This window comes from Cryptomeria japonica, chromosome 9 (genome assembly GCF_030272615.1).
Source record: "Cryptomeria japonica chromosome 9, Sugi_1.0, whole genome shotgun sequence".
In the NCBI taxonomy this organism is placed as follows: domain Eukaryota; kingdom Viridiplantae; phylum Streptophyta; class Pinopsida; order Cupressales; family Cupressaceae; genus Cryptomeria; species Cryptomeria japonica.
In genome coordinates this window covers 212799719-212821860 of record NC_081413.1, presented here as the reverse complement: position 1 = coordinate 212821860, position 22142 = coordinate 212799719, and the positions used below count along the sequence as shown (strand labels likewise).

The following is a 22142-nucleotide window of genomic DNA, read 5'->3' as shown; positions in this document are numbered from 1 at the left end:
TCGAATTTTCCAGAGAAGACATGTGTCCTAAGGATGTAATTTTATCATTGGTCAAGCATTAAATGTTATGTAATGGTTGTAACAAACCCTAATTAGGGTTTTCATTATTGAATCTTGGCCATTGATCTCAAATTGATCTTAGCCATCGAATTGTATTGTGGGCACTATATAAGCCCCGATGCTTCATTTGTAAAGGCTAAGAATGGAAGATAGTTAGAAAGAAGTTAGTGAATAGAGAGTAGTTAGAAGGTGATTAGCCAGTTGATAGAATAGCAATTAGAGTAGAGTAGAGAGAGAAGGCAAAGATTGTTGCCAAGGTGTTGTTGTAAAAGACTTGTAAAACTTCATTGAAGAAATGGTGAAATTCATGGGTCGATTCAACAATTTGCATGGTCTCTATACTTCTCATATTTGATTTCGTGTTATTAGATGAGTGGAAGAAATGTGCTTGATTGATGGTGAAATTCGTATATCCATACTACTAGCAGTTTGTTGATTGCAGACTTGCCTTGTGTAGTCAACTGGAATCATTCAGCTTAAGCTTAACTTCAATTGTCGCTTCTTCATTGATATGCATCAGCCTGATGGTCTCTATGCCTGTAGTGATGATTTGAACATCATAAAGCTTTCCTTCGAAGATCGCACTAAACCTTGTGGAGATGGTCCTGGGATGTCAAAACAAGACTTAGTTAGAATTTCATCAAAGATCATTCATTGCTCTTACATTCTTAGTGTTAGGATTAGATCCTTTCCTCGCCCTCATCTTTTTTCCTTTTTTTCAAATCAAAGTTAGTAAGACTTGTGATTCCAGCAAATCAGACGTTCAATCATCAAGTGTAAGTCCCCTTGTGATTCTAGCAAATCACATCATACCACAGAGAGCTTATCCACATGTAGAGATCCTACAATGAAGAACCTTGAAGTCACCCCGATTGATCCTTTTCGCGATATCTTCAACATTCAGAGGCTTTACTCAAGAGAGGATAAGGTACCCTTGGGTATTTTATTCTGTGTTTGATAGTGTACAAAATACACGTCAACAGTTACTCATCTAACAGCAAGGCCTATAAATGCTACAACAAAAAACTAAGAAGAGTCATTGAGAGTGTGAATGTAAGAGTTGATGAGGATATGCACAAAGGAAGACAATCACAAGTAAACCGGTATGATGATTCTGGAGATGAAGGTGAGGAAGCTCGGTCAGACAATGAACCGGAAGAAGCATCCAAAAAGGCTCCTAACCGGTATGTGCAGATGAACGACCCGAAAGAGCAGATTTTAGGTAATAAGAGTGATGGTGTGCAGACTAGGAGAAGACTTGCCCGGAATGATGAACAAGTCAATTTCTGCCTTATAACTGAAGTAGAACCTAAAACATTCAATGAGGCCAGCAAAAGTCAGAAATGGATGGATGCCATGGAAGAAGAGTTGCTGCGGATTGAGAAGAACAAAATTTGGGAATTAGTCCCTAGACTGGAAGACAAGAACATCATTGGCACCAAATGGGTCTACCGGAATAAGATGAATGAAGAAGGTAAAATTGTTAGGCATAAAGCTAGACTTGTGTGCAAGGGTTATTCTCAAGTAGAGGACATTGATTTTGAAGAAAGATTTGCATCGGTAGCTAGATTAGAAGCAATTAGAATGTTTCTAGCCTTTTCTGCTTACAAGGGTTATAAAGTATATCAAATGGATGTAAAATCTGCCTTCCTCAATGGAAATTTGGAAGAAGTGTATATGGAGCAACCAGAAGGGTTTTTGTTACATTATGATGAAACCTTTGTATGCCGGTTGAAGAAAGCCCTGTATGGTTTAAAGCAAGCTCCTAGAGCATGGTATTCAAGGCTAGATCAGTATCTGAAGGAGCAAGGATTCAAAAAAGGGAGTGCTGACAACAATTTATACATCAAGAAAGATGGAAATCACATGATCATTGTGGTTATGTATGTTGATGGCATCATTTTTGGAGGCAACAAGGACACCCTTTGCAAAGAATTTGCCGATCAGATGCAGTTAGAATTTGAAATGTCAATGCTTGGAGAATTGACATACTTCCTTGGTTTGCAGATATCACAACAAGATAAGGGAATCTTTATCTCACAAACCAAGTATGCAAAGGATATGCTAAAGAAATTTCAAATGGAGGACTACAAACCGATGAGTACCCCCATGGTGAGTGGAAGCAAATCAAGCAAGAATGATGAATCACCGGTGGTGGATCAGACATTGTATAGATCCATGATAGGCAGCTTATTGTATCTTACTGCTTCTAGACCAGATATAGTGCAAGCAGTGTGCATGGTGGCTAGATTTCAAGCTACACCTAAGCAGTCACATATGAATGCCGTAAGCAAAATTTTTAGGTGCCTGCAAGGAACACTCAGTTATGGATTGTGGTACCCTAAACAAGGGGAATTCATCTTGGAAGCATATACTGATGTTGATTGGGCAGGTTGCATTGATGACCGGAAGAGCACAAGTGGTGGTGCATTCTTCCTAGGTGACCGGTTGGTCTCATGGCATAGCAAGAAGCAGGATTCGGTCTCCCTATCAACTGCTGAAGCAAAATACATTGCTACTGCTACATGCTTCTCTAAGGTGCTTTGGATGAAGCAAACCCTCAAGGACATACAGGTGGACATCTCTGATTCTATTCCCATCTGGTGTGATAATTCAAGTGTCATCAACATATCAAAGAATCTGGTGATGCATTCAAGGACAAGGCATATAGCCATCAAGTATCATTTTCTAAGAGAGAAGGTTGAAGGACAAGAAGTAAAGATGGAATATGTCCCTACAGGAGAACAAGTGGCACACACCTTCACCAAACCATTGTCGTTAAGCACTTTTGAGTACTTAAGACACAAGTTGGGAGTTGTGTCACCTGCCTCACGCACTTAAGTTTGTAAGGAGTTATATGGTTCAGGGGGAGTTCATAGCAGCATTTATATCTCTTGAACCACATGCTAATCATAGGGAAAGTTCAAGATTGTATGTCTCAGTACCGGCTGTAATCACTAAGCGAATATTTGACTAAGGGGGAGATAAGTATGAATCATAGGGGGAAGAATAAAGTACCTTGACCCTTTGTCATTGTGTCAAAAAGGGGGAAATCTACTGGTGTGAAGTCTTGGAGTGAGTTGACATCAATGCCAAAGGGGGAGATTGTTGGCATTTTGGCATTAGGTTGTCATTGATGTCAACTGGTTTGGCATGGTCACCAGTGAATAAGAAGTGGTGACCGGTATGGGAGAAGTAAGACATGGTGATGTCAATTCATATGTGTGTAAGCAGATAGAAGGTAGGTTACCGGTACACATGAAATGCATCATCTACCGGTAAAGCAGGCTCACCGGTAAGGCAAGCAAGCAAGCAAAAGAAGAACTGAAGGATGTGAACCGAAATACATAGTGAAGTTTAATATTGTCGGTAAATGGACTGAGATGTTGGACCAGCATGTTTGATGAAAGGCCAAGTTGATCCACCGACAGAGAAGAGGTATGTAGGTATGAAGGCCCACCGGTGGAGTTAGGTTATACCAGTAAGGTGAGTTGAACCAGTAGTCAATCTTGGTCAATCAAGAATGTCAAATCGACATAGAAAACCAAGCAAAGGTGGATGTCGACAAAGATGACAGCTGGAAGCCAGGTGGTGATCATGCACAGGATGGTGAAGTGTTCATCGACGTAACAGTCAGCAAGTAGGTCAGCTTTTATGAAGAACCCGCAAGTCATGGGAGGATGGCAGAAGATTGCGGCTCAAGGAAGACAAGGTGACAAGTGATTGAACTAATCCTGCAAGAAGATTTGATCTTCGTACCCATTTGTTGAAGGAAACAGCCAAGCGATTAATGGCGTGTGACAGAGAAACGCAGAAAAGCATAGTCCAAACATCCAAATATAGAAAACGCACATTGGAATGTGAGGTGTTGGCAGTGTTGCTCGAGGACATGGAGATCATCACTCCAGAAAAGTAGATCGGATCAAATCTAATACGGATCGAGTTGGTGAAGGAAAAACCTAACACGACACCGTTTGAATGCTTTTTGGTGGGAACCCTAAAAGATAAATATGTCATCTCGAGACTGAAATCAGTTGATGCTTGATGCGAAGGGTGAGAGAGAAGAGAGCCTGAGAAAGGAGAAAGATTATCTGCCTTAGAGTTTATTCTGAGAAAGTTGCAGTGTGAGTTAGCAGGTGAACCGGTGAAAGGGTCTAACCGATAGAGACAGAGTAACCGGTAAACTGTTGCAGTTCTAACAGTCAAGCTAACCGGTGAGGTGTGATCGGTCAAGAAGGCATCCAAGAGTGACACAGTGTAGGGAGAAAAAAGAGAGGCTAGGAGTAATCAGTGAGTGATCAGAGAGAGTAATTTGATAACCGGCAGTGTGAGAACCAGTGAAGAAGAGGAGGTTGTTAACCAGCAGAAATCTATTGATTAGGTGTTGCAGAACTCATTTGCAACCAGGTGCAATAACTGTATCAAAATTGTATTTCATTATACAACACCTAGTTGGAGCTTGGTGTAGGGGTTGGTGCTCCTTGGGTTGGTGCCCTAAACCATTGTAATTTGTTGTTTCATTGTGAGGCTGGATTGGAGCAGTAAATTCCAGCAACATTTCTCACCGAGGTTTTTCCCATATTGGGTTTTCCTCGTACATCTGGTGTTGTGGGTTATGCATTTGTGTGTTTGCCTCTTTTGATATCCACATTTATCTTATCGGTTTGATTGTTTAGTGCTTAGGGTGATAACCGGTATTCCAAGCTTAGTTAAAGAGAAAAGAATTTAGGAACCACTAATTCACCCCCCTCTCAGTGGTACATTGTGTTCAACGGGAATGAATTCACATCACTAAATATAAAACCCCCTCTTGTAGAGCTATTTTTCCATATCATTCATTCTTGGCTACAAATACTCATGACTATGTTCTCTTGTACACCCTAGTGTAGTTTTTGTAGCTTGAATTGTATTCCATGATAATTTAATTATTAGATTTTAAGTCTATTAGACTTCCCTTTTTTTAGAATACTCATTGCTTATTTCCTATTAAACTGCATTTGTTCTATCTTGGGAATTCATTCATGTGATGCCCTTGCCAATGGTATCCTAATAAGTTAACTTGTGCAATCCTTTTGAGCAATGGTGATCAATACTGTAATTTCTTGATTATTTGTCTCATTTAATAGATATAGATATTAATACTAAGTTTACAATTACTGACATGATATTTACAAGATTCATGAACTAGACTAGGTATTCACTTCAATTGAAGCCATCCATTGCGTCTTCAAGGTAATAAAAGAAAGTCTTAGTACACAAACCCTAAAAGATATTTGAGTCAAAAAGAGGAAGATGATAAAGTAATTATTTATGACACCATTAATTATTCATTTGGATTACACTTATTTTAACAATATTTGACCCTCATAATCAAGTCAAAGCTAGTTAAACTAGACTGTATTGAGACTCACCAAGACTCGCAAGTACTCGGCAAGTCACGAGGCGATGAAAGGCTGGCAAGTAACCTGGACTCGAAATTGGACTCTATCGAGTTTTTGCTAGACTCGCAAAGTCTAGGGACTTGCCCAAACTGTAATGTCCCCAATTTTTAAGGTGACATTTAATTAAATTAATTTTTATAAAGTTATCAAAATATAAATAAAATCTTCATACGATGACTTAATATTAATTAATTTAATTAAATAACCATAAAATAATAAAATGTTAATATAATGTCACTTTATTAAATTAAGTTTCCCAATGTTCAAGTCGGCCTTATCTTCTAGAAAGTTCCTGGAGGTCTTTGTAAGGAGGCTTGATGGGAATCGTAAAGCATGTTTTTGATTTGATAAACGCTTGGTGATTTCTGGAGACGAAAACCTTCACGAGTTTGATAGAAGGACTGGACGGAAACCTAGTTCTCTCTAGAGGTGGATTTGCGACGGAGTTCACAGCTGAACAAATTTGTGAAGTCTCCATTGGAGACAAATTTGTAAGGTTAGGGTTTGTTTCAGAAATAATTGTGGATATTGATGATCAATATTGCCTTATGACAGAAGGAGACATGTATATATGGTTGAGAGCTAGTTGCATGTGTGCTTGATTAAATTATAAATTCATTTGTATACTGAATTGCTATATTTTCCGTAAGGAGTCTGTGTGATGGAATTGATATGAAACTCTTCAAAGTTCCTAGTATTGGTTGATATCAATATAAGTTCTAGGTGGCGATATTGAGGCAAAAGGGTCGATATTTCATCGGGCAATAGAAGAAGTTTCAAATAATAAAAAGGCACAAAGTCCATTTGCTGGAAATTATATATGTTATACTTGGCAGCGGCAGCTATTGCGGGAGTGATAGTTGAGGGAAAGAATACCAGACTATTGGCGGCAGCGGCATACTTGTCAGTTCGCAGGGGACACACATATATCGCAAGATAGTTTTCAGAGCGAGGCAAGAAGATTGGCGACTCCCAACGCCAATAAATTGATCTATCCCTATCTGCCCTTGACTCGTGAACCATTGTAAGAGCTATGGTGTTATGTTGATGTAAGTTTGTTTGAAGCTAAAAGGTTGAATTCCTGAATTTGCTGATAATAAGAATCAATGATAGTTGCATTCCAAACTGTTCGGTGTTAAATCCGTTTGTAGTTCAAAACCTGTCTACTATTCAAGTCTGAATGTAATAACATTTCTGGAAAGGAAAAAATAATTCTATAAGCCAGGGAATTTTTTAGGATCAGAGATATCTCAGTATATTTCAGGCTTCAGGATATTACACAAACTCAGCAAGTCTTGGTGAGTATGGGCCTATGACTCGACCATTTTATTTTAAAAATAAAAACTCACAAAATTTTGATGCTTTTTTGGTTTATGACATGCCTCTAGAATATACGTGAAATTTAACGTTAGAACTCCCAATCTTTGTCTTCAAGTCAGTCTTATTCTCTTCATCAAAATATATACATGGAATATAACATTTAAGTATATAAGTTATATTTCATGTATATATCGGTAGGATGTTTGAGAGTGGTTTCAAATCTCTAGGAGTTATAATGCAAATTCTAGGTTTTAGAAGATCTTATAAATTTTTAGACAGTCAAATTTCAATAATCAACAGGCTCCTATCAGCATTCTCTCGCTCTCTCTATCTCACTCTTTTTTATCTCCCTTGAACTCTAGACCTATCTCTCTCCCTATCACTCTTCCTCTACCCCATCTCTCTATCTCACTCTCTCCTCTATCCCCCAAGATCTAGACCTATCTCTCCACCTCTCTCTCTCACCCTCAAACCCCCGTGAGGGGTGCTACCCTCAAACCCCCGTGAGGGGTGCTACCCTCAACCTCATTTTGGGTGTTTCCCTCAAACCCCCATCAAACTATAATTCTAAGCAAATAATAGGCCAATGATGAATCGTGATCATAACAAATCTACACAATACATATCCTGTTTTGCAAATCTTGCATATTCATAGTTAAAAGTATATTATGGCTGCTATATTATCCAAGACCTACCTTAGATGCCTTCATAGGAAGGATGCAAGCTCCTCTGAGCCATAGACTTCTAGTTATTGTTTTGATGTTTGTTTGGAACTTTTGGTGTCATGGATTTCTAACATGTCCTTTCCAAAACCCTAGTAGCAGCCTATATCATTCTGATCGCAGCATATTCAAACCCTAGGCATCCCTTAATATATTGAAATATAGGCAATAAATGCACAGGCCGACCCTACGGAGGAGAAGATATTATAAATAAGACAAATCATGGAAAGTGAAGTGATTAAATAAAGGGCCGACCTGGTAACTAATCTTAAGCCCTAGGTGAAAGGGCGCACCCCTTGGGAAAGGAAGGGTTGTATCTCCCATGCGTAGAGGGATATAAAGAGATGAAGCCCGATCAGGATAGGAAGGAGAAGAAAGAGAGAAAAAAAAAGATAATTCTAATAAAAGCAGACAAAAAGGGCAGATCAAGAGCAGACAAAGAGCAGGTTTAGGGCAGAAATGTATGTGCAGGATAGTTATACCCAGCATCGACCCCCTTGTTTCCCTTAACAATAGCAGTTAGGGAAGGCAGCGATTTCTTTTTAAAACAGTCATTGTTTATTCCTAGGGCAGCGATTAGATTAAGAAGGGATGCCTCAGTTATGAGCAAGTGTATATCTTGAGAAGGTGGCAACTCCTGATCCTCTCTTGATATTTAAGGTAAAACTCTTCATTGGGAAGAGGCATCAGAGAAGACAAATAAAGAAGGAAGAATAAGTATTTTGAATCTGCAAAATAAGCAAGTCTGATCTAAATTCAATGAGAGAGTGAAACAGAACTGATTCACTATTCATATCCTGCATAAGACAAAGCAGTCAATCCCAGCAACATCAGAGAATAAATCAGTTTATAAGACTTCAAGCTATCAGTCTTTGGGAAGAAGAACGACCCAGATCCAGATACTTGCAGAAAACAATAAAAGAATGCAACAGCCAACACAGCAGATATAAAACTAAAACTACAGAAGAGATAAATACATTATGAGCAGACTTGATGATAGAATCTGCAGATCATCAGCAGGAGCAGTCATCAGCAAAGAAGTAATACTAATCAGTGATTCCGAAAGACATTATACAGAGGAGCATCAATAATCGATCAGCAGCAAGCAGAGATACATTTACACCAAACTGAGTACAAATTAATATATACAGCTCATGTGGTATGCAGAAACCGTTGCTTATTAAATCCTTTTGTTACATAAATTGTATGGATAAAGGAACATTTAATTTTATTAATCAAGGCATGAATTGTTGCATGTAGTAAACATATACCCATGCACTGGAATATATGTATAAATCCGCCTTCAATAAACAATCAGATTAGGAGGGAGTGCATTAGGGAGAACCGTTATGTGACACCCTACCACATTTGCATTGAGGGAGAACCGCTACTAAGACACCCTATGGTACTGTGGTTGAGGGAGAACCACTAAGGGCACCCTACTGCAATCTCCCTTCCGACTCCTACATTAATTCATTATTGAATTCAAGATCCCAGCCATGGAAGAATGTAGGAGAATTGCTTGAAGGGAGAACGGCTGTCTTAGGGCACCCTATCATGCCTCCTCATTCCATATCTTTCATGGATGAGATACCACATACCCATCAGACTTGCTAGTGATGAATATATAATTCCCTTGCTCCAACCATAGATGGATGTACTTGTATGAAATCCCTCTTGTAGGAGAAGGCCTTGTTGGTGTTTGTTTTATCATCTACCAAACATCAAAATAAGATACCCAAAGGTATTCTATCCTCTCCTGAAAAATCACTACTGATTCCAAGGTATATATGTGCGAACAAGCGACTTTAGTGAAATAGCTTCTTGGGTAGTGTATGCTGAAAATCTCAAGGGGGACTTACGTTAACAATTGTCTTTGAACTGTTGGACTTAGACAGATTTAGCAATTTTAGATTCCTTTTTTTTTAGATTTTCCGGGATTTAGACTTTCAAAAAAAAAAGGAGAAAAGAGATAGGGTTTGAGAAGGCTAATCTAATCCTACAAACTCCAGAGACGGTATCAACTGGGTGCTCTCGGGAAACCACACTTTGATTCGCCACACTGAAGACAACTACACAAAGCGGGTGCAATCTTCAATGGGTTGTGCTTATGATTGAAATATTGGCATGCACAGAGGATGGGCTCAGACTAACTTTGCACAGTGAGATGGAAATCATCCATTCACCAAAAGTATGAGCAAAGATACACAGTCAATTAACACTTATCAAATCCTTCATTTAATTTAACAATATGAAAGCAAATCTAGATTAACTTTAACTAATGTGTTGAGGAAATTGAAACCATGCTAATCATTCAAACAATAGGGATTACAAAGCCTTAAGAGAAAGCGCACATGCAATATATTATTCGAAAATGACCTTCACGCAACAATATGTCAAAAACCTCACACTCTCCAAATGAGAGGAGGTAGCCTTATATAGTTTTTCAGAAAATAAATGAACAGGCAAGATCAAACGATGATCAAGAGCCCAAATTGAAAGCTACAAACCCTAATTAGGGTTTCCCAAAACTCTATTAGTTTGAAAGAATAAGAAAGTGACATGTGGCACAGCTGCTAATCTCACTGAGGTGAGCGTCTAGTTTCCCCTTTCGCAGATTCGATGTACCTGGACGCGATAAGCCTGACCTCCTCCATAGTGACACTTGGCAAGCTGCTAATCTAGAAGTCGATGATGTCCACATCATTGGTACATGTGGCGAGGATGCTTTCCCACTCAACTGCTTGGGCAAGAAAGTTCTCATCGATGAAGAGAAAATTTGCAATCCTTGAAAGACCGTCCTTGTCAATCATCCCCGAGTCCTTAAAGAAGCTCGACTGAATCCTGGCTCTCAGGTTCTCTGCCTGCAAGTGCTTCTCCCTTATACTCTCTTTCTTCCAGATCTCTGATGCTACATGAAACACCTTGCTCAAAATTTCCCTGACACTCTCCTCTATCTCAAAGCACTTAGTCTCTGATTTCTTCAAAACTTCAATCTGGGTGACCAAAGCATAATACCACGTGTTAAAGTCAAACCTATCCCCAGCCTATATGACACCTGCATCCACCAAACTTCTCTTCGACAAGCCTTGGATAACTTTCAAAACCGGAAGTATTTCATCTTGAATCTATTCCACATCTTCCCAATTTGCAGCTAAGTCCTGAATGCGGCTGACCAATGAAGAAGCCGACTCATGTGCTGATACTAAATTTTCTACAAGTATATCAGCACGTGCTGAAGCATCTAAAATCCACTCTTTGGCCTATGTGAATGTGCCCTTCATGTCCTCGTAATCCTTCATTGACTCTTGCTGAAGAGGTTGTGGAGGGGTGAACGGTATCTCATGGTTGCGTGGCCTGGTAAGATGGAGAACATATTTCCTCCATTGCTGGTTTTCTTCCTCAACCTTCTTTCTCTTCTCTCTCTCCTGAGCTAGACTCGCCTTGAGGGCATTACAAGAGTCATCAAAGTATTGGACTTCTTGGTCCTAGGTAGGCTTACCTAGCTCTATAGTGGTGATTTTATAATCCTTTGGGGCAATATTGTCCCAAGTTTTTCCCTCCTTTGGTACAGCTATTTGAACTGTCTTGAATCCTGCACTATCCCTCTGAATCAAAGAGAACTTTCTGGCTGGCTTGGGTGGCTTGACTATGACTAGCTCATTCACCTTCTCCAGAAATGTTGTTGTGTTCTCTTCAGAATGGGCTTCCTTAGGGACCTTAGCCCTTATCCTTTCCCTCAGCCAATCAGGAATGGTTGACTGATCAAACCCATCATCTATTCCTCCTGGTCTAGTAGCTATACCATCCAAGAAGACTACTGGAGATGTAGGTGTTTCAACTTTTGTAGCTGCATTTAAAACTTGCTCCCTATCCGGACTTTGGACAACTGCTTTCCTTATTTCCTCGATTGAAGGAGAAGGCACTCTCACTTCATTATTTACCATATATATGTCCATCTCCTGCTCTTCAACTGCATTCTGATCAGGCACGGCAAATGCGGCACTCAGGATGGAATGACCTTCGTTGGACTCTCGTCTCTCCCCTACAACCTTCTTTCCTCTAGCCTTTCCAAAGCTTCCAACTAACTCCTTCCTCTTTTGGGACCCAACACTCTCTGGATTCCGAGCATTACCTGCAGAGATACAGGGGTTGGAGGACAAAGAGTCATCTACTCCCATTAAGTCATAAGTCAAGGCCACACCTTTAGACTTCAATTGTTTTGTCCTTTCAGATGTCCACCACTTACAATATTCGACCACCGACCTCATGAGGTCTGGCAGATCTGATTTCTCTCCCTCTGACCAATCTATCAAGGCTAGTGGCTCATTCTTCATCTTTTCAAATCCTAGCTGCTGAAGCTCAAGGCTGTCTTCTACTTGATCAGCAAATCTAAACACCTTTGTTGCTCTTACCATGCTCAAGGGAATCCTCGACCAAAATCTCTTCCTAATCTCGAAACTATCAGCTGCATTAGCCCAATAATCTTCTAAATCAACTCTGTTGTTACATCCCACTTGTGCCCTAGTAATTTTGTGCAGTATTTTCGTCCTGATACATGTTAACCCTAGTACATTTTGATATACTCGTATGATGTATTATGTGCCTAGTTTTTATGCTTAAAATGATGGATTTGTTCAGATGATTATGCATATGTGAATATTGATAATTATGTTTTCTATGCAGAATTCATGTACTTTGATTTAGTAAATTGAGGAATTTCAGTTAGCAATATGATATCATGTTTCACTTTTATCACGGTTTATTAATTGTCAGAACTAGACAAGATTTGATCTAACCAATTTCCGTGGGCCAAGTGTATGCAGGAGATCGTCGTCCTTTACTAAAGGAGGGAAAGTATCATCAGGTCGAGATGTGAAAGAATGGAAGAACTCAATGTCGTTTGAAAACCCTAGCCTAAGCCATGTAAACCTAAGTTGATCTTGTCGGACCTTGATTAGCCAGTGCGTTAGGTAACCTGGTAGGTCAGTGCATAGAACCTAGGGTTTGTCGCTTGTAATAATTTATTAATTATAAATATTAATAAATTATTTCTTTAATCATTAATTAAGTTGACTGGACTAATGTTACTTTTATTATACAGATATTTATATTTACGAATATATATATATATACGTCACAAATATATCCTATATGAATACCTGGGTACGATAGTACGTATATCTGGTCATATACGTACTACCGCAGTCAGGTATTTGTAGGGAGTATAGGTCGCGTGTATATATATATAAATATAAATAAATATGTAATTTTAAATTAAATTATAAATTGAATGGCAATGTTTATGAAATTGCCCCTCCTAAGTTGCTATGTGATTTGGCTAAGAATATATTATGGCAATAGTGAGGAATATAAGTTTTAAAATAAACCATTAATTCATCGCTCATCCTTGCACATGATTTTATCGAGCATAAAGGAGATGAAGGAAAGAAAAGAAAATTTAGAAAAAAATAAAAATAAAATAAAAAGCATGTTATATCGCCATCCTATAACCTTGAGTTATCGGGCAAGTGAGGGAAAAAGAAGTTTTAAATAATTTTAAGCACTTCATAACCTGATAAAAAGGAATGAGAAGATATTTTATGAAAAAGGCATTTTAGCGTGAGGAGTGGAGAGTTATCGTGGAGGCAAGAAAAGAAATTGCAGTCACGGGAAACACGAAGCACGCCTGCGTGACTCCTTGGGGGTTTTGAATAATCCGCCTGGTATTAGAGCGTGGGTTTTGGACTGCGTGGTTTATAAAAACCAAAGGATAAGAGAGGAAGAGGGGATTATTATTCTACGGCATATTTTCTTCGGAAACGGAAGGAAATAAGGGTTTCGGCTGGGCATTTCAGTGATTCCAGCTTGTGGTTGCAGTGTGGAAAGCTTGTTTCAGAATTTCATATTTCTACGGATACACCAGGTCACGTTGCCTTCTTAAACCTGCGATTCCAACTTCTCTCTTGCTGTTATTTTTCTTGTTTTGAAATATAATGGAAGGAATTCATAAATATATTAGTTGTATGTAAGTGGCTGGGTGTTTAAGAGAATTTCATGGCATTTCAGATGGGTTGAAAACCCTTCTGCACTTTTACAATGTATATTAGTTTCTGTTTTCAGTTTTATCAAATGATAACCAACATGAAGTAATTCCTTGCATTCTATTAAAGGTTTAGTGGTAGTTGAAATTGAAAAGTAGATATACGTTTTTCTCCTGCCATTATTTTGCTCTTTAATTTAGTATTATTCCTGTTCCTAGAATTTAAGGAGAGGGTTAATGTACTTCGGGGTGGTATTATTTATGTTATTGCCATGAGGAGATATATGGTATATATATGTATGTATTTGTATATGTATATATATATAAATATATATATATATATGCAAATAAATATGTAAATATGTTGTATATCAGGAAAAATTCCCTTCTATCTCTCAAAATCTGGTTTATGGAGCGAGCAAAAAGTCTGAACCTATTCTACTTAATCTTTCAGTTATGGGTTTGATCATTTTGTAATTGAAAGAGGAAGGAAAATGTGTCTTGCCTTGTTTTCCTGTATCATAGATAGAGAAAATTCTGCACTATATTTTAGTAGGAAGTTTGGTAGAAAGTCTGAACCTATGTATTTGTTTCTGCTTTCTATCATATCCCAGACTCGTACAGATTTATACTTATATATATACACACATGTATATCACAGCACTTAAAAGATGTATATGTATGTGTATGTATAGATATAAGCGACTGAATGTATTTAACTCTTTTCAAAAATAAAAATAAAAAGGTTAAAGTATCAGCCTCTTGAAAGGAGCAGTTCTTTCTATTTCAGTTTTTAAGATAAAGGGGGCGGGCTGTCATTTTGTATCTTGTTTCTTCAAACCTATTAAGTAAGGGTAGGTGTAGTGTTATAAACATACTTGCGTATATATACAACTTGTATAGGTAAGTGCATATACCTGGGTGTGGTGTGTATGTAAGCATGAAGGTATAACACTTCATACCGGTATGTGTATAATATATGGTTGTTGAAACCTTAAACTGCGTAATAAGCTGAAAACAATTATACCAGCGGTGTCCCTCAATTTTAGAATCGGAAACTTGCATAGTCTCATGTTTAAAAGACTGCTGCCATCATAATCGAGCTTACTCAGTTTTTGCTTAAACCCGAACCACTGATCAGCAATGTCAAATACACTATTCAATTGAGATCACCAGGCCCTATTTTCCCTTTTTGAGTTCAGTTGAATTCCCTAAACCTAGACTTATTGCCGAGAAGGGTGAGATCATTGATAGCGCAAAGACTCGTGCTTACAATGTAAAACCTTGGCCAAGGTGGTGCTACGTAATGCATGCACTAGTCTGATCTTTAGCACTAGATACAACCTTAGTCAGAGCGTCATACTAGTAGGGAGTTACCCTTAGTGTATGACCGACTAAGTGCGTAGGTCCTAACACCAAGTCTCAGATGGCATTGAGTTCTCGTATTCCTTTACCTTCCTGCGAAGGGTCGGGCCAGCTGGACATGGCACAGGGGACTAGATAGTCCGTGGTTGGGTGGAAAAGCGCCCTAATGATACTTTCCCTCCTCACCAATATCCTGACAGAGGTTGAAGTTCAGAAATTAGCATCAGTTGAAAAGTACTCTCTAAACCGTATCTCTCTTTTATTTCATGCAAGTTAATTAGTTCTTATTTTTGCATGTATGCTTAATTTTTAGTTCAATGTACTTAATCTTCTGTTATCGTTATTCGTGTTCTTGTTTTAAATATAAAAAAACAAATATATCCATCTCGCTATGCTTATGTTAACGGCTATTCTTTTGCAACGGTTAGATTATTTAAATTTAAATTTCTTTCAAAATTTCCAGCATGTTACATCTGTGCTCAAATGTCATCCCTTCGACCCTTTTTATTTTGTGGAACGGATCAAAATTCTTTCTCGTCTTGTGCTGATAAAAAGGGTACCAAGCTAGCTCCTTCTCAGCAATGGCAACGGCTTGTGATGACGGACACGTCTCCAGTCCATTCCCAATCGTGAGAGAGGAGGTTCCCGCCTTCTTTTGCTTATCTCTTTGAATTGCCATATATCCCTCCAATTGCCTCACAACCTCGAGTAGCACAACTCGGTTGGTAGGGTAAGCTAGAAGCTTATAGGGAGATCCGGTAAACCCCTGAATTCTAATGTAAGTGAACTTCGGGTATTGGATATACCAATATCCAAATCTATTGATAAAGTCCATAGACTCTTGAGAGAGTCTCTGATGTAGTCCACCTTGCAACGTCCGTGTGATGTGCATGAGAAATGTGTCATTCACCCTCTTGAAATGGAATTTTTCTTCCATGTGAAGCTAGGGATAACAATCATAGACGAGAAACTGATTTTCTTTGTTTCCCACTTCCCCTCTGCAGGTGAGACCTCTGTATCTGTAGGTTCTAGCCAGGGAATAGAACAGGTACGAACTCATGAAGAAGGTCCTATTCGCTTCCAGATTCTTCAAATTGGCTATCCAAGTTATCACTTATCATTCGAGTCCAGTCTATCATCTTCACTCCATTCATTATTTCATTTATAAAATAATACATCCAGGGCTCGAATGGAGCACCTTGAGGATTCCCCATTATTCTGTTCAGCAGGACGATCATATCTCCAATATCTTCCTTGAAGTATGCTCTCACCAAGCTCTTCCTCTGAAGTTTGGAGGCACCTTTCCTTGGCTTGTCCAGCAAGGAATGATTGATGATGGCGTCATACTCCTCCAGATGATCCTAATACATGCGATCAGCTTCATCCTTGGTTACGTACACGGCATTGTGATACTCTGGAATTCTAAAGGCTTCCCTAATGGCCTCATTGTTGATGTTTGCCAATATTCTCCCATCTGGTGCGACAAAATCTCTACTAGCGGGGTTGTAATGCCTAGCACATTCAGCTACTAACTCAGTGCACTGCATGGTAGGGAGAAAACCGGCAGCATGCACGATGCCACTTCATCATCTTTCGCGCAGTGATGGTAGGCACGAGGTTGTCCAAACCAAACATCTACTTCTTGAACTCCCTCAGATTGATGTGCCCGAGGTTAGTGTCACTAACATTCTTCCATTTTGAAGTCATCCTTGACTCGGGAGGAGCGTCCTTGTCCACTTGAAATTTCATCGTGCTCAAAATCTGCAAACAAACATGAAGCTTAAGTTAGCAATCGGTTTGCGAATTGAAGAAAATCGAGGCTGCGAATGGCTAAGTATTTGGAGATTTTATTTTATTTTCATACTTAGCCATAAAAATGGATTTTCACATGTAAACACTTCAATCATAAGGATTATTATGATTGCAATCCAACACCACGTGTTATAACTTCAAAAACTCTCCTTCTACTTAGTCAATAAAATGATTTTTCTTCACTAAAATATTTGAATAGATCCACCAAAAATCACTTTCAATGACTATGGAAAACTCAGAGGATGCAATAAATCTGCATTTTAAATTCAACTTCACATTCGAATGAATGAGAATAAGGCTAGGAGTTTTTAACAAAACTCAGAAAAATTAATAATTCTGCCTTCTACCAGCTGATTCCACTCCAAAATCTGCAGATTCTTTGACAAGAAGCTCACTTAACTGCAAGCAATATCACGATTTTTTTTTTCCAAATGAACTTCAATCTGCAAAAATACTTCTCAACGTTTTCCTCAGCTTGCTAAGAGAATTCGAACTTCTTGGTGTAAGAATGAAGAAACAAGGGATGCATTTGTAATGAAGTTGATTTCATAATTAGAAACACGTAAAAACCATCCAACTCATGTTTCTAAATTCAACTTAAATCTTGGGAAAGTTTCTCATCCAATTTCGAGTTATGTTGTCGTCTCTTTGAGTTCGAAAATCTTCTACTTGTGCAAGTTTCTAAATTGAATTTAGTCCATAAATTCGAACTAGGCTTATAAATTAGCATCTTCCAAAAGGTTTCTAATTTGGAACTCAGTCTGAAAATCACCTCAATTTGCAAATATGTTCTTTCTAATTTCAATTTCGAGTTTCCATTTTGATTTCCCAGCTCGTTGATCTTTGCAAATCTCTTTTTTCAACTTTCTAAATTGATTAGAAGTTCGAATTTTAGGAAGATTTGATGACATCACTTAGCTTCTTGTTGACTTTGTTTGGCTTCCAAGAGTAGGGCAGAGTTTTAAGCCTTCAACTTTATGCTTGCTTGCCTTCACCCTTTTTATCCTATCATGGCGGACTTTGATGCATCTCCTAGAGCGATTTGGAGCTCTCTTCATGGGCGGACTTCCTTCCTCTTACCATGCATGTCAGACTTTTGATGACCTTACCATCTTTACCATCAAGTTTGGGCGGACTTTTGGCTATCCTTTAGGCAGGGTGGACTTTTGAGTGTTGGCCATCAACATAGGGCGGAGTTTTGACTACCTCCAATGCATGGCGGACTTTAACTATTTCTCCATTAGGGCGGAGTTTAGAGCTCTCTCTTCAAGGCAGACTTTTGAAGGTATCGAGGGCAGAGTTTTGAGACCACTCCCAAGGGCGGACTTCTAAAGCATCTCCTAGGGTGGACTTTGGAGCTCTCTCTTCAAGGTGGACTTTTGAAGGTATCAAGGAGGGCAGAGTTTTGAGACCACTCCCAAGGGCAGACTTCTAAAGCATCTCCTAGGGCGGACTTTGGAGCTTTCTATATCATCATGTTTGGGCGGACTTTTGACTACCTTCATCCCATAGGGCGGAGTTTTATGACCTCTCCACCAAGGAGGGCGGACTTTTGAGACCACTCCTAAGGCGGACTTTTGATCATCCCCATGGCGGACTTTTGATCATCCCCATCATAAGGCAAAGTTTGAAGCCTTTAACTTCAAGCATGGTGGACTTTGAAGGCACCTCCATTGCTAACATCTTGGGCGGATTTTTCATCACCTGTCATAACACTCAACATCATCTATTAGCCAGACTTAGGAAAATTTTTGGAAAATTTCAAAATTTCACAATTTAACCAATTTTAACCAGATTGACTTGAAATTTCAAATCCACACTCAGGCAAACCATCTGAAGCATCATGACCCCTAAAATGTAGGAAACTAGCTTTTTAGGTCAAAACTTGGAAATTTTGGATCACGGTCGAAGCAGGTCAGTGGTATTAGTGCAAACCCTAGGTCCCCACTCTGAAAAAGCAAAAAGAAGACATCCCTAAAAAATAGGGAAAACTTTCTAAAAATAGCCATACTAGGGATTGGGCTAAAAATGCCAAAAACGAAACTTTCTAAAAAATAGGAAAAAGCAAAAAAGCAAACTTTCTAAAAATAGAAAGTTGTTCAAATTCGTCCAAATCAATTGCGATCTTCGTCCTTTGGCCTTTCTAGGCACTCTGACAGTATCCAGGCTCTGGTATTACTTGGTTTGCAAAGACTAGCTTTCAATCTCTAGGACTCAAACCATTCAAAACTGAGCAAGACTTGGCAAAACTGAAGCGGAAGGCCATGGGACACTAACAAAAACCCTAGAAAGTAGGAAAAGAGAGGGTCTCCATTTGCAATGGGGTGATGTGTGAAAAAGGTCACAACAGGCCTGAGGAGTAAGAGATGGGTGGCAAGCGGACTCGTAAGGAAGTCGTCCTAGTAGAACCATTGTGGCCTAGGACAAAGAGGGTATTTACAAAATCAAGTAACCCCCTTACAACCTCCCCTTGATCCTACAAGAGGGCATGTGTCTTCAAGAACATGAGACATGAATGGGGAAAGCAAGTACAAGCCACCAAGCAAGCAAGAGGGTTGTGGTAGACATCTCCTTGGGCTTGGTGTAGAAATGGCTTCAGGTGGACCCATCATGTCTCTTCCTCCAAACTCTAATGTGCTTAGTAGTATTATTAGTAATCTATGATTATGATTGATTTGCCTAACCCTAACGATTAAGTATATATATATGTATATTTGCATATGTTGTCATTTTGTGATTGGAGGATCCAATCTCAGGATTGTATTGTTGAGAGAAGATTTATTTGGTAAAATGTAACCCTAACCCTATTTTGTTGCAATTGTGATTTTTAGGGCAAATTCTAAGGCAAATTAGGAAGGGGACATTACAATATCATATTCCATGAGTTTTGCTATACATTTGACAAATTTTATATACCTAAGTGTGCTATTTCCTTCAGCTACAATTTACATTTATACTTATGTGATTGATGTATACTTGTGTACATGATCGAATTAGCTCCTATTTGATGATGTTATTGTGTCTCCAAAGTTAATTTAATAAAAAGGTCAATGAAACAAGTTTTAAATTCTTAAAAATCTTTGAATTTCTTGGGTTTTTTACTTTGCCGAGTCCAATTCTAGCCCGAAACATGCTTGTCGAGTCCAAGGTGAGTCAGAGTCTCGTAACTCTGATTACAACCTTATTTTCTAATTCAAATTTGATAAAGTATAAAACCTAATTTCAAACCACTTCTTTTCTCTCTCTAACTGACCAGCATTAAATTTTCAACTATTTTATTCAAAGGCTGATTAGACTGGACCCAACTACATAATGCCAGGTTATTTGACCAAATTAACTGTGTATTTTTATAGGTCAATTTGAACATTTTTTTTCTCTCCCTCTGTAATTCGTGACATAGGGAAGAAAAAACAGAGGGAAGAAAAAAGGAAGATAAAAACAAACATATTAACGTTAAGCCTGTTAATTAACTTGCAGCAGCGTTGACTTGTATAAAAGCAATGGCTTTTAAGTATTGACTGATATGAATGCTATATCTTGTTGCGTTGACTGAAATCCAAGATGAATCAGTTGCTTTTTCGAGCTATATTGCTGCTTTCAACCAATTTTTGCAACGTTAACCCTTGTTTACTGATGTTGAATTTTCACAATAGTATCTGTCTCAAAAAGCTAATTCTGTTCTCAGTGTTAACTGATTTCTTTAACTTTGAGGGACCATCAGCTCTATAGGTTTTAAGTATACCATACATTCATTTTGAAATGAGGAACCAGCAGTACCATAGTTTTTGAATAAACAATGAGTTAGAGGATGGTGGCCACTAAGATGCACATTTCGCCAACAGTCACATAAGGAGTGGTGGTGGTGCTTGAATGCTATGTGAGACAACAGTCTCATAAATGATTGTGGCAAAGATGATGAGTTATTTAGCCAGTGGTCCTATAAATGATGATGGCAAAGATGATGAAAGTATTTGGCCAACAATATTGCAAAGGAAGGGGGAAGAGATGATTTATTTAGAGAATAATATTGCGAGGGAAGGTGGACAAGATGATATATTATTTAGCCAAAAGCCCCATAAGAAATGGTGGAAGAGATGATGACTTAATTAGAGAGCAGTCCTTTAAGTGATGATGACGTGATGAAATCGTTTAGCCAACAGTACCATTAGGGATGGTGACAACGACAATGAATTTTTTTTGCCAATGATCCTGTAAGAGATGATAGAGGTGATGTATATAATATTTAGCCAGTAGTCTCATAAGAGATGGTAATAAGATTAAATTAACAGTCACATGAAGGATGTTGGTATGATTTAGCCACGATTCCTTAAGAGTGGTGGCACAATTTGCCAAACTGGCCTAAAAGGGATATCTAAGAAAATAATTGATAAGTTGCGTGTGAAAAATTGTTTATGCATTTATTGAAATATTCTTTTAAGGTTAGGCAATAGAGATGCAATGGGCTGCAGTCCCAAATTAGTGATGCCTTGACGATAAAGTTTAAGGGGCACAAATAAACAATGCATGGTTTAGCAATAGTCTCCACTTGTTTTAAACGTAGCCTTGTATTTTGTTCTTGGGTGTAGGTAATCATAGAATGGTTGCTAACAGCATGTTTCAGTAAACTTGTATCCTTTATTTAGAAACTTTCCTTCTCACTATTATACATGTGAAATAAATGGAAGCTGGATTTTGTTTTATTTTGTCAAATAATGTGCTGCATTAATCACATTGTAGTTTAAAATTATGCAGCCCATGATGATAGATGGGATCTATTTTAGTGATGCCCTCTTATTGTAGATTGGGATAGCATTGAAAGCCCAGACATTGTTGTGAGATCAACTAGATACCACAGATTTAAATTTCTTCAGAGTGAGTAACCACAACCAGCTTGGACAATGGCTCTTTTAATCTCTTCAAATATAAACAACGCTATGTTTAATTCTCTTCAAGTGGAGCATTGGTGGCACGACCACAACACAATATTGCGTACCATGATGTAGTATGGCTAGTTGGAACCATGAACTAGCATCTCAACTCCCTACAAGATGTCAATAATAAACACCAAATTATGCCTATCAACGATTGCTGCAATAGGATTAGTCATGTTTGTACTCTAGTCTTCACCATGAATAGGAATAAATATTTATCATTTCCCCTCTGTAGCGGATTGAATAGGTAAAATGTGTTCTAACTTCCATTCCTCTTTAATTGGTTGCTTGTCATGTGTTAGAGGGATAGGCAAATTGGTCACATGTGATATAGGATTGGGAAAAGAATATATTGATTATCAAATGGAAAGTGGGGAGGCACACCTTTGAAAGACAAACAAACACTAAAAGTCAACAGATGGCCTCTACAAATTCAAAGGAAAATCAA

The 22142-nt window shown here is 38.5% G+C and overlaps 1 protein-coding gene across 3 annotated transcripts in view; it reads right to left on the bottom strand.

The window, feature by feature from the left end:
• Positions 1-22142, bottom strand: part of LOC131044522 (uncharacterized) — a 138280-nt gene that overhangs the window by 114747 nt on the left and 1391 nt on the right. The gene's annotated exons all lie outside the window — the stretch shown is intronic.